The sequence below is a fragment of the Aegilops tauschii genome, chromosome 6 (assembly GCF_002575655.3).
Source record: "Aegilops tauschii subsp. strangulata cultivar AL8/78 chromosome 6, Aet v6.0, whole genome shotgun sequence".
Taxonomy (NCBI): domain Eukaryota; kingdom Viridiplantae; phylum Streptophyta; class Magnoliopsida; order Poales; family Poaceae; genus Aegilops; species Aegilops tauschii.
This window is the reverse complement of record NC_053040.3, coordinates 10,818,175-10,835,456: the sequence shown is the minus strand read 5'-3', so window position 1 is coordinate 10,835,456 and position 17,282 is coordinate 10,818,175.

Below are 17,282 nucleotides of genomic sequence, written 5' to 3'. Positions count from 1 at the left end.
CTAAAGCCAAGTTATCTTATGTACTATTCAGTGTTGAATTTGTCATTTTTGTTTCTTGAGTTATGTTTCGAATTTTGACTTGAAATTTGACAACCTACATTGATGTTGTGTGAGTGTGCTAATTTTTTTTCAGAATTTTTTGAACATTTTAAAAGCATAATATGAGTTCGGTGCACCGGTAGCACCACAAGCTCCGGTGCACCAGATATTTTTCCGGTAAGATTATGAATCTTCTCCTCCCTAGGTCCCATGACCACCACCTGACGGATGAAATGATCTACTCCATGCGACATAGATCTCTTGCCTATCCCGTTGCTGACATGCCGCCAGGAGGAAGAAGCAACATCTAAGGATGATGGTATCCAGCCACCGGGGAAGACAAGGTTAGGGTTTCTCGTCATGCATGCGTGATGGCGAGTTTTTGGTGCTAGGTACTTCAGATTTATTTAAGGTTTCAATGACGATGACTGCGGCTCTAGGACGCTGGTGCTAAGGGGCACGTGCGGGGAGACTCCCTAACTGTGATCAGAAGGTCAAGCCGGCTCTGGTAAGAGAGCGACGATAGTGGCGCATCGGTGGCTCATTCCGCCAATTGTATTGGTCGTTCGGTAGTCTAGGAACCTCGATGTAATTTTTGTTATACTTGAGATGCTTTTCACTTCTGATGAATTTTTACAATAAACATGTATCCTTTTTGGGGATTTTTAATGATTATTATGCACGAACTAACATTATATTATTCAGGATTCAGGTGCACCGTTTGGGCTAGCTACCCTACCTTATTTGGCCTCCACTTCCCGAAAATCCAACTCGGTGCCTGGGCTCATATGCTTCCGAGCTACAGTAAATTCGAAAAAATATTAGAAAAATTCAAAAAAATCTGATTTTTTTTGTATGGAAGATGTTTGTGTGCTTGATGTCCGTGCAAAATTTCATCGCGTTTGGACATCTGAGGAGCTCGTGGCCAAAACGAGAAAATCGGTCCAAACAGTGTGTGAATAGTACCTTATTCACAGAGCCAAATTTTGTCTTCTTTGTCGTGCACTCCTCGATTGTCCAAACTCCACCAATTTTTTCCCAAACATTGCGCACATGAGCATCTTGCTTGCAAAAAATATTCAAGATTTATTTATTTATTATTTTTTAATGTCTATTTATTTTGCCCGGGCTCATGTGAGCTCGGGAGCAGAAAGGCCGCTCTGTCCACTTCCTTCCTTACTTATTCATGCTCGGCACCGCATGCATGTGCTGATGATTGCTTTGCTTGCGTGCTCGCGCCCGAGACTGGGCACAGATCCACATACATACCCGTCAGTTAGTTTAGAATAGTGTATTATTGGTGAACAATGATCACAGAGAATCTACAAACCTCTTGCATAAACAAACGGGGATCAATGGATAAAAAATGGGAATTGTTGGAGGTACTAAGTACACTCATGGACAAGTGTAATGATGCAGGCCTCAGTCCCAGGGGGAACATTGCATCTGGATTATGTTTGGTGGATAAAGAAAGGGAGATTGGAGTGGAAGATTTGAGCTGGCAAGGCATGTGGTGTGTGTGCCTAGCAAGGTGGGGACTGCCAATCAGTGAGGCCACGGGGGATGATGGTGACAAGATTCTGAATCTTCTCCTACCTGTGTCCCTGAGCACCTACCCCACCTAATGGCCGGAATTATTTGCCGCCGCCGGCGTCCGGCGGTTGGTGACATGGCACCAGTGATGCCTCCTTCCTCTGCCCCATGCCACCGGTTCTTGCCATGATGCTTGCACGCATGTACTATGTTGGTTGATGCATGCTGAAAGGGAAAATAAATGTAGTGCGTTCTAGAAAAAAAATCATTATGAAATTCATATTCATAAATATACTACAATCAATCATTTTTTTGAGAAACCGGCAGGAGCACTGCCTATTTTTCATTGAGAACAATCAATCAGTTGGACTGATAGATAGTTTGTGTTTGTGTGTGTGTGTGTGTAAGTGCGCGGACACGCATATGGACAGTAGATAGATACTCCCTCTTATTCGTATTAATTCTCACTAGTTTAGTAGTGATCTAAACGCTCTTTTATTAGTTTATGGAGAGAGTACAACTTTGTACTAAAGTTGTACTAAAGTTGTACTAAAGTTATACTAAATCAGCGATAATTAGTTCAATATGGATCGGAGGCAGTAGTAGAGATCAGGCCCTATCGGTCCCTGCTTGTACGCATGCTCCTCCGTGTCTTTGGCTTCTTCTCAGCGGTGGCTGATTTATTAAATTTCGTTTTGTCCAAGCTGCTTTCCTAATTCCTACACATGATTTCTAGCTTTGCCTGCTTGCTTGCACTCGAGACAGGGCACAATAAGGTCACACACATACCCTCCAGCTAACTAGTTTAGAATAGTGCATTATCGGTGAGCAATTATCACAAATAATCTAGGTAAACATGTCCTGCATAAACAAATGGGAGTTATTGGAGGTACGCCGTACACCTACGACGAGTGTCAATCATGGCTGCCGGCCCCCATTTCCCGCGTCGTCATTATATATAGCAGTACCAATAATTTTGCTTGATAGATTGGAGTTGAATTGAAGATTTGAGCTGGCAATGCCATGTGGACTGCATATCCCTGGGTCCCATGACCACCCACCTGACGACCAGAATTATTTGCCCCCGGCGGCGTCGATCTGTTGCATCTCCTGTCCTGGAAGAAGCAGCAGCTTCCTTCCTCTGTTGCCATGCATACCGGTTCTTGCCCTGATGCATGCATGGATGCTGGTCGATTTTCTGTTTATTTGTGTGTTCGATGCTACTATAAAGGAATAATATTATTGTGCTTAACAATGCTAATTCTTCTACAAAACAATCACTGTGAATTTACATGTATTTACAATAAATTAGTTTGATTGATGGATAGTTTATTTTTCATTGTGCAGGGACAATAGATAGATGCTAAGTTCATGTGACTTCATCTGAATCCAGTTCCCCGAAAAAAGAAATCTGAAAAACAGTTTTTCGCATGCAAGCCTAAGTAGTGTCTACAGGTTTGTTACCAGAAGCATTTTGCAAAGCCCAGCAGATTAGCGAGAACAAAGACACATGCGTGAGTAGGACTCGGAGATTGGATTCCATGAACGGATACTAGAATATTTTTTCTTTCCTTCTCATTTCGTGCGACGTTTAGCTTTAGAGTTTTTGCATCAATATATTCTGTCCGGGCATCGGCAAGGCTGATAGCCCGGAACGAACTAACATTATATTGTTCAGAATTCAGGTGCACCGATTGAGCTAGCTACTAGTATATTTTATTTTTCACCCTAGCTCCTTGCTTACTTATCCATGTCCTGCATGCATGTGCTCTTCCACTCCAATGAACTCCTGTTCTTTTAGTGATCTCCATGCATGTGCTGATGATTGCATTGCCTGCAAATCTTGCACCGGCAATTACTTATCCGTCAGTTACTTTAGTTTAGCATAGTGCATTATTGGCGAACAATTATCGCAGAGAATCTACACTCCTCTTGCACAAACAAATGGGCTTTCTTGGATAAAAAAATAGAAATTATTGGGAGTACTGAGCAGTTGTCGATGATGCTGGCCTCAATCCCAGGGAGAACATTACATCTGGATTATATTTGATGGATACAGAAAGGAAGATTGGACTGGAAGCTTTGAGCTGGCAGGCATGTGGTGTGCCTAGCTAGCAAGATGGGCACTGCGAATCAGTGAGGCCACGGGGATGATAGTGATAAGATTCTGGATCTTCTCCTACCTCTACCTGTGTCCCTGACCACCCACCCCCACTGGATGGCCGGAATTATTTGCCGCCCGCGGCGTCGATCGGTCGCGTCCGCCTGTTGCTGACATGGCACCAGGATGAAAAATATGCTTCTTTCGTCTGCCCCATATGCATGCTACGGATTCTTGCCCTCGTGAATGCACGCATGCAGGTATGTTGGTTGGTGCATTCCGAGAGACCAAAAAGGGAAAAAATAATGTAGTGCCCTTCTAGAAAATAAATCATTGCCAAATTCATATTCATACATACACAATCAATCAGTTGGATTGATAGATAGTTGGATTGGTAGCTAAAAATTCATGTGACTTAATATGAAAAAAAAGATGTTCACATGCAAAAACCATAATAATTCCTACAGGGTAGTTTATAGTACACAAGTAATTTGCAAAATCTGATTACGTGAGTAGAACCAGGTTAAGTGGTTCCGGCCTGTTCTGATGATTACTTGTGGACAAAAGAGATAAATCAATGCCACGTCGGGGGCTGCATTATTGCAGCTTCGTTGCTTGCAAGTTTGATCAGAGGAGATTGTCCTCGACGGAGATGGTTAGAAACGACCCGAGAGCTAACAACCAGCACACATATGCACATGAAGTGTATGTGCAGTTTAATTTTAATCCTACCGGGTTCTTTATTTTATAACCACACATTATGTACAAATTCATTCATTTATCACGCAACTAAAAGCATGCACATTTATAGGGTAATTATTAGTTGTGTGAGACAATGCTTCGTTAGCGCTGAGAACACACCTTTAGCGCATTCATTTCCGTGGCACACTTCATTGGTCACACTTGATTTTGCGCCAATTGGAGGGATCCACAACCAAGAGTGTTGTTCGATTCAATCCAACTAAATGTGTATATGATTGATCTCTTGATTAGCTTAGCTAGGACATCGACCGCATGCATGTTGCCTTGTCACCATCGACGGGGCAGTCGATCGGATTCAAGCATCAAGCTAGCGATCTTGAGGGTACAAACTCTCTCCTATGTGTCGTCCAAAAGAGTTGGGGAGAGAGAAAGCATGTGGATGTGTGTAGTACCTAACATGGCACCTTGGACGGATTGACACTTGGCGCATGGCAAGCTCCAAATTTTGTGTGTGGCTCGAATTGAGTTGAGTGGATCATTCCATCCCTACCATCACATGGGACATTGTATATGGCTAGGACAGTGACACAAATTGGGCCTGTCTTTTGGTGGCGTGGATTCCTGTGCATTATTGTACTTCATTGATGCAACATGGAAACGACTTGTAATTAGGGTAGCTATATGACAGTGGTCAGGTCACCACATACATTTCCTGCTCCTACCCTCTCAATATTATTGATCATCATCCACCTAATGCCTTTGGTTTTCTTCTGATTGTGTGGGCAAAAAATTATGGTGACAAAAAATGACTTTATTGTGTTTACTTGGTATAAAAGTTTTATCTTGTGTCATTAAATAAGATAGAGTTTTAGATACAAATAGCACTAAAGATTATTTATTTATTTTCTTGCAGAAAAACACTACTCGGTCTGGTACAGCCGCGTACAGATGCATAATGCATGGATCCCTCTAGAACTTGTGTACTTGTGGACCATCACTGGAGTAGGCGCGAGTGATGCTTGTGGCGCGCATTTAGTGTGCACACCAGTGATAGACACGAGAGGCTACCGACGGACGATGGACATAAGGAGGACGATGCAGATAATGCAGTGCTCGTGTCCGACGCTTATAGCTTACTGGTGATGATGGAGGAAGGTACGAGCAATGCTGAATTAGCCACACATCCATCTAATCCCATCCCATGGTTTGGTTTGGTCTGACAAAACAATAACAAATAAACATTACTAGATACATAGGTGAAACATGTTTTGAAATTGTATTTATTTTGTATTAATGCAGTTGACATTTTTCTCAATAGACTTGGTCAACCTTTACGATGCTTAACTTCACAAAAAGTTATATATATTATTTCTCTCAAGATTCAGTGGTTGACTAAGGCGATGAGAAGCAAATTGTGGACGAGGGCTTGACGCAGAGGGTTGGTTGTGCAGCGGCGGTGGTCGCATTGCATGTAGCTGCTGGGATTGCGGAAAATTGGTGGTGACAGCACTTGAGTGACTTGGACGGTGGTGCTACTGTCACTAGTAGGAAAAGGGTCAAATGTGAAGCACATTAGTGCCGGTTTGCTTTTGAGCCGACACTAATGTGTCCATTAGTGCCGGTTCCAACGGCTAGCCGTCCGCTCTCATTAGTACCGGTTCGTGGCGAACCTTTAGCACCGGTCCGTGCCACGAACCGGTACTAAAGTGAGTGGTGGTAGGATGTTGTCAGTCTGGGGCCCCTCCAGCACCTTTAGTACCGGTTTGTGTCACGAACCGGTACTAAAGGTCGTCCTACATAAACCCTTCGTCCACCTGAGCTCGCTCTGTTCTTGCCCTTTCCCCTCTCCTCTCTGTTCTTCCCCTCTTCCTCTCGAGCTCATCACACATTTTGCCCAAAATTTGTCAGGATTTGAAGGCCCCCATCCATTCAAATGATCACAAAGGTTAGCAACTTTGTCCTTTCATCTCTCATTGCTAGATTAGCTCTTGCAATGCTTTGTATAGTGATTAATTTGTGAGTTTAGTAATTCGGGAGGAATTATATGTGCTAGTATTTGATTTATATGCAATTTGAGGTCAAAAATAACACTTAGTTTGCATATGTAGGTGTGGTTTACTTAGTGCCTTCTAAATCTCCGTCGTAACCACCGTCGATCGCCCGCACCGTCCCGTCGCCGGCACCACCTTGTGATGACCCTCTTGTTCATGAATGTTTTATATAAAAATTGATGTTTTGTGTGATTTGGATATATAGTTACTCGTATAATTATCTTACCCGTACGTTGTTTGTTATACATAGTGCCATGATTTTGATATCCGTCCCCGTCGGCCCTCGTCCTTGTTATGATTCGGATGTGGTATATTCTCTCTTAAAACTAGTTGTTGCATTTCGTGTTTATGACAAATTATGCCCATCAAGTTGACATAGATATTTTTATCTAGGAGGTTTGTGAACCGGAAATTCCAACCGACCCTATTGTCGAGAGGTTAAATTTAGTTGAAAGAGGAAACAAGTATTTGAAAGAAAAATTGAAAAGAATTGAGGGGGAGAAGATGGAATTGGAGTTGCATGTCGCCGATGTCGTCGATGATCACAAGATCAAGATGGAGAAAATGCGCTTGAAGATTAGAAAGATTAGAAAATATGCCATTGATAGTGAGGCTTGGTATCATTATGCTGTTGGATCAATTGTTACCTTAGTTGCGATCTTGATCACATTTGTTGTTGCATTTAAATGCTTTAGCTAGAGAGTTGTTTGTTTGTTGCATTTAAGTGTTGTATGAACTATATATATGTATGAACTTGTATTAATTTTGTTTTTTCGGTGTTGTGTAATGAAGATGAGCCAACAATGGACGCATGATGACCGATGCTCTCCCGAGTTCATTAATGGCGTGCATACTTTTCTGCTTCCGGCTGAGGCAAACAAGCGGGCGGATGGTTTTATGCCTTGTCCATGTGCTGGCTGTAAGAATGATCACAATTACTCTTGTCAAGAACCATTCACGTCCACCTGTTTGAGTCCGGTTTCATGCCCCACTATAATGTTTGGACCAAGCACGGAGAAAGAGTGGTTATGATGGAAGACAATGAAGAAGAAGAGGACGACGACAGCTATCCTGGCCATGGGTTCCCAGAATACGATGATACAACAATGGGGGAAGAAGCTGAGCCACAATGCGGGAAGAAGCTGAAGAAGAGGCATCAAATGAGCCCGCTGATGATCTAGGTCGGGCCATTGCCGATGCAAAGAGAAACTGCGCAGGTGATTTGGAGAAGAAGAAGTTGCAGCGCATGTTAGAGGATCACAAGAAATTGTTGTACCCGAATTGCGAAGCTGACAGGAAAAAGTTGGGCACCACACTGGAATTGCTGCAATGGAAGGCAGAGAATGGTGTATCTGACAAGGGATTTGGAAAGTTGCTGGTAATGATAAAGAATATGATTCCAAAGGACAACGAATTGCCCGAGAGTACGTACGAAGCAAAGAAGGCTGTCTGCCCTCTAGGGTTAGAGGTGCAGAAGATACATGCATGCCCTAATGACTGCATCCTCTACCGCGGTGAGTACGAGGATTTAAACGCTTGCCCAGTATGCGGTGCATTGCGCTATAAGATCAGCCGCGATGAACCTGGTGATGTCGAGGGCGAGCGCCGCCGGAAGAAGATTCCTGCTAAGGTGATGCGGTATGCTCCTATAATACCACGGCTGAAACGTTTGTTCCAAAACAAAGAGCACGCCAAGGCGATGCGATGGCACAGAGAAGACCATAAGAAAGACGGAAAGTTGAGAGTACCCGCTGACGGGTCGCAGTGGAGAAAAATCGAGAGAAAGTACGGGAAGGAGTTTGCAGATGACACAAGGAACGTATGGTTTGGTCTAAGCACAGATGGCATTAATCCTTTTGGGGAGCAGAGCAGCAACCATAGCACCTGGCCTGTGACTCTATGTTTGTATAACCTTCCTCCTTGGTTGTGCATGAAGCGGAAGTTCATTATGATGCCAGTGCTCATCCAAGGCCCTAAGCAACCCGGCAACGACATTGATGTGTACCTAAGGCCATTAGTTGAAGAACTCTTACAGCTGTGGAATGGAAAAGGTGTACGTGCGTGGGATGAGCACATGGGGGAAGAATTTGACCTAAAGGCGTTGCTGTTCGTGACCATCAATGATTGGCCTGCTCTCAGTAACCTTTCAGGACAGACAAACAAGGGATACCGCGCATGCACACACAGTTTGGATGATACCAACAGTATAGATTTGGACAATTGTAGGAAGAATGTGTACCTGGTACATCGTCGATTTCTTCCGAGCAGGCATCCCATAAGAAAGAAAGGCAAGCATTTCAAAGGTGAGGCGGATCATCGGACGAAGCCTCGCCACCGCACTGGTGCTGATGTACATGATATGGTCAAGGATTTGAAGGTAGTCTTTGGAAAGGGTCCTGGCGGACAACCTGTTCCGAATGACGCTGACGGACGCGCACCCATGTGGAAGAAGAAATCTATATTTTGGGACCTGCCCTATTGGAAAGACCTAGAGGTCCGCTCCGCAATCGACGTGATGCACGTGACGAAGAATCTTTGTGTGACCCTGCTTGGCTTCTTGGGCATGTATGGGAAGACAAAAGATACACCTGAGGCATGGGAGGACCAGCAACGTATGTACGGAAAACACGGCATACATCAGGGTCATGCCAGCTACGCTCTTACCAAAGAAGAGAAGGAAATCGTCTTTGAATGCCTGCTCAGTATTAAGGTACCGTCTGGCTTCTCGTCGAATATAAAGGGAATAGTAAACATGGCAGAGAAAAAGTTCCAGAACCTAAAGTCTCATGACTGCCATGTGATTATGACGCAACTGCTTCCGGTTGCATTGAGGGGGCTTCTACCGGATAACGTTCGATTAGCCATTGTGAAGCTATGTGCATTCCTCAATGCAATCTCTCAGAAGGTAATCGATCCAGAAATCATACCAAGGTTAAAGAATGATTTGGTGCAATTTCTTGTCAGTTTCGAGTTGGTGTTCCCACCATCCTTCTTCAACATCATGACGCACATCCTAGTTCACCTATGCGAAGAGATTAACGTTTTGGGTCCTGTATTTCTACACAATATGTTCCCCTTTGAGAGGTTCATGGGAGTCTTAAAGAAATATGTTCATAACCGTGCTAGGCTAGAAGGAAGCATCTCCAAGGGCCATGAAAATGAGGAGGTCATTAAGTTTTGTATTGACTTTATTCCTGACCTTAAGCCGATTGGTGTTCCTGAATCGCGGCATAAGGGCAGACTGGATGGAAAAGGCACGCTAGGAGGGAATCAAATAATATGTATGGACGGACATTCTCTCACTGAAGCACACTACACAGTTCTACAAAATTCCGCCTTGGTGGCTCCGTATATGGACGAACACAAGAATTTTTCTACGCTCCAAACACCCGGAGCGGTCTGATGACTGGATTACACGTGAACAAACCAGGAGTTTCGCCGGCTGGTTGCAGACACGTACCATGCATGATGCCTCTATTCAAGATGACATGTACTCGCTGTCCCAGTTACCATCTTCGAATATAATGACTTTCAAAGGGTACGCGATAAATGGTAATACATTTTACCAGATCGCCCAAGATAAGAAGAGCACCAACCCAAACAGTGGTGTCCGCTTTGATGCAACAACCAAGACGGGAAAGGAAACATATTATAGTTACATAGAGGACATATGGGAACTTGACTATGGACGTGGTTTGAAGGTCCCTTTGTTTCGGTGCAAATGGGTCAATATGACACGAGGCGGGGTAACGGAAGACCCGTAGTACGAAATGACAACAGTGGATCTCAACAATCTTGCGTATGCAGACGAACCATTCGTCCTAGCCAATGATGTGGCACAGGTTTTCTATGTGAAGGACATGTCTACCAAGCCGAGAAAAAGAAAAGATAAGGAAGCGAATGCATCATACGATGAGCCAAAGCGCCACATAGTTCTTTCTGGGAAGAGAAACATCGTGGGAGTGGATGACAAGACAAACATGTCAAAAGATTATGAAAAGTTTGATGAAATTGCTCCATTCACAGTGAATATTGACCCGAGCATCCAGTTAAATGATGAAGATTTTCCATGGCTACGACGCAAAGGGACACACGCGAAGAAAAAGTTTCACACCCAAAGATCTGGGATGTGATTGGCTTCACTATCATCACTTTCTTCTGTGTTTCACACCTAGGAGGGAATCTCTGTAATAGTTAGGGTAGTTATGTGTTTTGGCATTTGAAACGCGAAGAAATTTTATGTGCAAACAAATTCTTTCATGCATTTACTGATTTTTTCAGCTAAATGACCCTGAAATTGAAAAGCATTTCAAAAGAACTCAGAAAAGGTTGAAAGTTGGCATGGTATCATAATTTCACCCACATAGCATGTGCAAAAGAGTAGAGAGGGTTACCGCAAAAACTGGATACACTTCATGTACAAAATGGACAATCTCTTTCGAAGTATCAGCGTTTCGGACGAAAACTCATCTGTTACAAAGGTATTTCATTTTTTAAATAACCTAAGCATTACCAAATTGAATATAATGATAAAGCTCAGTAATATTAAACATAAGAAAAAGAATCATTGAAAAATCTATTATCAGAGTTAAGTTATTCACAAACTAGTGATTCACACAAATTTCAAATAATTCAAAATTTAAACTATTCAAATTTGAAAACTACCGGCACTAACAGAAAGTTTGTAATTTTTTGTACCTAAAGCAAAAATATTCACAAAGAAACTCTAAATAGAGCAAAAAACAACTCAAAAATAAATAAAACAAAAATAAATAAAGCAAAAAAAATAAGAAAATAAAAAAGTCCGCCTACTGCGCCACAGCGGCCTGCATACGACTAGAAACCCAACGTGTTGTTGGGCCAGGATGTAGGCCCGCAAAGGAAAAGTAGGCCCATAGGGCAGCACAGAACAGGTAGGCCCAGTAGGCCTGCTTTGGAGAGGAGCTCGAGAGAGCTACCGCACTGGGACTTATAAACCAGTGCGGACGCCTCTCGGCTAGCGAGGTGGGACTAAACTTGCCGCACCGCACCTGCGCCAGCGCAACCCCTTTAGTGTCGGGTCGTGGCTCCAACTGGTACTAAGGGGGGGGGGGTCTTTTGTACCGGTTGGGGCCACCACCCGGTACTAAAGGGGGTGCGCTTCTGAAAGCGCAAGTGCTCCCTGGGTGGTTTTGGTAATTAATGTCAACATATCTCTTGTTGGACTAATGTTTCTATCTAGTATGTTTCAGATAAGTTCAACAATGGAGTGGCATGGACAAGAGGATGTGGAAACCCTTCAAAGTGATAAAGACAAAGGATTGGCTCAAGCTCAAAGCTCAGGACTCTACATTTTCTATTTTAGTGATCCAAGATCACATTGAGTCCATAGGAAAGCCAATACTATTAAGAGGGGATGAGGTGTTGCTTAATGGCTTGCTTGCTCAAAGTGCTTAGTGATATGCTCCAAAGCCCTCAACCACTTTCTCACATCCACATATGTCCCAAACCCAAAAGTCCAACTCGGCCCGACCGATTCTTTCTATCCGGAGCCACCGAGTTCAGTTGACATAGCCACTGCCAGAAACCCTAATCAGTTCGGTCTCACCGATGGGATCTCGGTCTCACCAAGATGGGCTTGCAAACTCTCTGTTGCCTATTGCAATATTTTCGGTCGCACCGAGATATGCAATCGGCCCCACCTAGTTTGCTTGACCAACTCTCTGTTTCACTTATTACACAAATCGGTCCCACCGAGTTTGAGTAATCGGTCAAACCGAGTTTTGGATTTACCCTAACCCTAGCACATGGGTCCCACCGAGTTGATCCAGTCGGTCCCACCGAAACTCCTAACGGTCACATTATGAACCAAATCGTTCTGACCGAGTTCTCCGAATCAGTCCCACCGAGTTTGGTGATTTGTGTTTAATGGTTAGATTTTGTGTGGAGGCTATATATACCCCTCCACCTACTCTTCATTCGTGGAGAGAGCCATCAGAACATGCCTACACTTCCAATACATATTTTCTGAGAAAGAACCACCTACACTTGTGTTGAGGTCAAGATATTCCATTCCAACCACATAAATCTTGATCTCTAGCCTTCCCCAAGTTGCTTTCCACTCAAATCTTCTTTCTACCAAATCCAATCTTATGAGAGAGAGTTGAGTGTTGGGGAGACTATCATTTGAAGCACAAGAGCAAGGAGTTCATCATCAACACACCATTTGTTACTTCTTGGAGAGTGGTGTCTCCTAGATTGGCTAGGTGTCACTTGGGAGCCTCCGACAAGATTGTGGAGTTGAACCAAGGAGTTTGTAAGGGCAAGGAGATCGCCTACTTCGTGAAGATCTACCCTAGTGAGGCAAGTCCTTCGTGGGCGACGACCATGGTGGACTAGACAAGGTTGCTTCTTCGTGGACCCTTCGTGGGTGGACCCCTCCGTGGACTCGCGCAACCATTACCCTTCGTGGGTTGAAGTCTCCATCAACGTGGATGTACGATAGCACCACCTATCGGAACCACGGATAAAAAATCTCCGTGTCTCCAAATTGCGTTTGCACACTCCAATCCCTTCTCTTTACATTCTTGCAACTTGCATGCTTTACTTTCCGCTGCTCATATACTCTTGTATGCTTGCATGCTTGCTTGATATGTATTGTGAATGTTTAAACTTGTGCTAAAACTCCACATCAACTTAGGAGAAATTAAAAACTGCAACTTTTCTTGATTTGAGTCTATTCACCCCCCCCTAGACACCTCTTCTCGATCCTTTCAATTGGTATCAGAGCTTTGGTCTCCATTGCCTTGGTTTAAACACCTTTGGAGGAAGATGGATGTGTCTAATTTGGGTAGTCTTAGACGTAGAGTGCCTATTCTTGATGGAGAGTTCTTCTATGAGTGGAAAAATGAAATGCTTGAAATTTTCAATGAATATCTAATACGTCTCCAACGTATTTATAATTTTTGATTGCTCCATGCTATATTATCTACTGTTTTGGACATTATTGGGCTTTATTATTCACTTTTATATTATTTTTGGGACTAACCTATTAACCGGAGGCCCAGCCCAGACTTGCTGTTTTTTTGCCTATTTCAGCGTTTCGTAGAAAAGGAATATCAAACGGAGTCCAAACGGAATGAAACCTTCGGAAACGTGATTTTTAGGAAGAATATGATCCAGGAGACTTGGACCCTACATCAAGAAAGAAAAGAGGACGCCACGAGGTAGGGGGCGCGCCTACCCCCCCAGGGCGCGCCCTCCACCCTCGTGGGCCCCCTGTTGCTCCACCGACGTACTCCTTCCTCCTATATATACCTACGTACCCCAAACGATCATATACAGAGCCAAAAACCTAATTCCACCGCCGCAACCTTCTGTACCCACGAGATCCCATCTTGGGGCCTGTTCCGGAGCTCCGCCGGAGGGGGCATCCATCACGGAGGGCTTCTACATCAACACCATAGCCTCTCCGATGAAGTGTGAGTAGTTTACCTCAGACCTTCGGGTCCATAGTTAGTAGCTAGATGGCTCCTTCTCTCTTTTTGGATAACAATACAATGTTCTCCCCCTCTCTCGTGGAGATCTATTCGATGTAATCTTCTTTTTGCGGTGTGTTTGTTTAGACCGATGAATTGTGGGTTTATGATCAAGTTTATCTATGAACAATATTTGAATCTTCTGAATTCTTTTATGTATGATTGGTTATCTTTGCAAGTCTCTTCGAATTATCAGTTTGGTTTGGCCTACTAGATTGATCTTTCTTGCAATGGGAGAAGTGCTTAGCTTTGGGTTCAATCTTGCGGTGTCCTTTCCCAGTGATAGTAGGGGCAGCAAGGCACGTATTGTATTGTTGCCATCGAGGATAACAAGATGGTTTTTTTATCATATTGCATGAATTTATCCCTCTACATCATGTCATCTTGCTTAAGGCGTTCCTCTGTTTGCATGAACTTAATACTCTAGATGCATGCTGGATAGCGGTCGATGAGTGGAGTAATAGTACTAGATGCAGGCAGGAGTCGGTCTACTTGTCTCGGACGTGATGCCTATATACATGATCATACCTAGATATTCTCATAACTATGCTCCGTTCTGTCAATTGCTCAAGAGTAATTCGTTCACCCACCGTAAAATACTTATGCTCTTGAGAGAATCCACTAGTGAAACCTATGGCCCCCGAGTCTATCTTCATCATATTAATCTTCCAACATTTAGTTATTTCCTTTGCTTTTTTACTTTGCTTTTGTTTTACTTTGTATCTTTATCACAAAAATACCAAAAATATTATCTTATCATATCTATCAGATCTCACTCTCGTAAGTGACCGTGAAGGGATTGACAACCCCTTATCGCGTTGGTTGCGAGGATTTATTTGTTTTGTGTAGGTGCGAGGGACTCGCGCATAGCCTCCTACTGGATTGATACCTTGGTTCTCAAAAACTGAGGGAAATACTTACGCTACTTTGCTGCATCACCCTTTCCTCTTCAAGGGACAACCAACGCAATGCTCAGGAGGTAGCAAGAAGGATTTCTGGCGCCGTTGCCGGGGAGGTCTACGCAAAAGTCAACATACCAAGTACCCATCACAATCCCTTATCTCCTGCATTACATTATTTGCCATTTGCCTCTCGTTTTCCTCTCCCCCACTTCACCCTTGCCGTTTTATTCGCCCTCTCTTTTTTCGTTCGCCTCTTTTTCGCTTGCTTTTTGTTTGCTCATGTGTTGGATTGCTTGTTTGTCACGATGGCTCTACCTAGATTTGGTGATCTTCACCTTAAAAGATTAGACGAGATCGAAAGCAACGTCATGAGTTTTATGGTTTTGCAATTTGAGCATAATAATTTCTTCAGAAACGAGCTTAAGGAACAAAAAAGCTTTATGAGTTATATGAATAAAGAGCTCGATGATATGTCTAAAGAATTTGATGGTTTGAGATCCCAAATTGCTCGTCTTGAGAAGTTGATAGCTGAAATATCGGATAAGCAGGCTACCTTAGTTAATAAGATGACCGCTAAACCGGATTTCTATGAAAATAAAGATGAAGATCTAAAAGTTATTGATGTGTCCCCTATTAAATCCTTGTTTTGCAATATGAATCTTGATAATGATGGGACTGAATATGATCCACCTTTACCTAGAAGGCGTTCCAAAAATTCGGAGTTTTCAGATCTTGATGCTAAAATTGATAAAAGTGGGATTGAAGAAATCAAAACCCTAGATGCTAATAAACCCACTATTTTGGATTTCATGGAATTTAATTATGATAATTGCTCTTTGATAGATTGTATTTCCTTGTTGCAATCCGTGCTAAATTCTCCTCATACTTATAGTCAAAATAAAGCTTTTACCAAACATATCGTTGATGCCTTGATGCAATCTTATGAAGAAAAGCTTGAGTTGGAAGTTTCTATCCCTAGAAAACTTTATGATGAGTGGGAACCTACTAATAAAATTAAGATTAAAGATCATGAATTCTATGCTTTATGTGATTTGGGTGCTAGTGTTTCCACTATTCCCAAAACTTTGTGCGATTTGCTAGATTTTCGTGATTTTGATTATTGCTCTCTAAACTTGCACCTTGCGGATTCCACTATTAAGAAACCTATGGGAAGAATTAATGATGTTCTTATTGTTGCAAATAGGAATTATGTGCCCGTAAATTTTATCGTTCTTGATATAGATTGCAATCCTTCATGTCCTATTATTCTTGGTAGACCTTTCCTTAGAACGATTGGTGCAATTATTGATATGAAGGAAGGGAATATTAGATTCCAATTTCCATTAAAGAAAGGCATGGAACACTTCCCTAGGAAGAAAATAAAATTACCATATGAATCTATTATGAGAGCCACTTATGGATTGCCTACCAAAGATGGCAATACCTAGATCTATCCTTGCTTTTATGCCTAGCTAGGGGCGTTAAACGATAGCGCTTGTTGGGAGGCAACCCAATTTTATTTTTAGTTTTTTGCTTTTTGCTTCTGTTTAGGAATAAATCTTTGATCTAGCCTCTGGTTAGATGTGTTTTTGTGTTTTAATTAGTGTTTGTGCCAAGTTAAACCTATAGGATCTTCTTGGATGATAGTTATTTGATCTTGCAGAAATTTCCAGAAACTTTCTGTTCACGAAAATAATTGTTAAAAATCACAAGAACGTGATAAAATATTGATTACAATTGCTGCTGAGCAATAAAAAAATTGCCTAGGTCTTCCTATTTTGGCTGATTTTTTGGAGTTACATAAGTTTGCGTTAGTTACAGATTACTACAGACTGTTCTGTTTTTGACAGGTTCTGTTTTTCGTGTGTTGTTTGCTTATTTTGATAAATCTATGGCTAGTAAAATAGTTTATAAACCATAGAGAAGTTGGAATACAGTAGGTTTAACACCAATATAAATAAAGAATGAGTTCATTACAGTACCTTGAAGTGGTCTTTTGTTTTCTTTCGCTAACGGAGCTCACGAGATTTTCTGTTGAGTTTTGTGTTGTGTAGTTTTCAAGTTTTGGGTGAAAAAGATTTTGATGGATTATGGAACAAGGAGTGGAAAGAGCCTAAGCTTGGGGATGCCCATGGCACCCCCAAGATAATCTAAGGACACCATAAAGCCAAAGCTTGGGGATGCCCCGGAAGGCATCCCCTCTTTCGTCTACTTCCATCGGTAACTTTACTTGGAGCTATATTTTTATTCACCACATCATATGTGTTTTGCTTGGAGCTTCTTGTATGATTTGAGTCTTTGCTTTTTAGTTTACCACAATCATCCTTGCTGTACACACCTTTTGAGAGAGCCACACATGATTTGGAATTTGTTAGAATACTCTATGTGCTTCGCTTATATCTTTTGTGTATATAGTTTTGCTCTAGTACTTCACTTA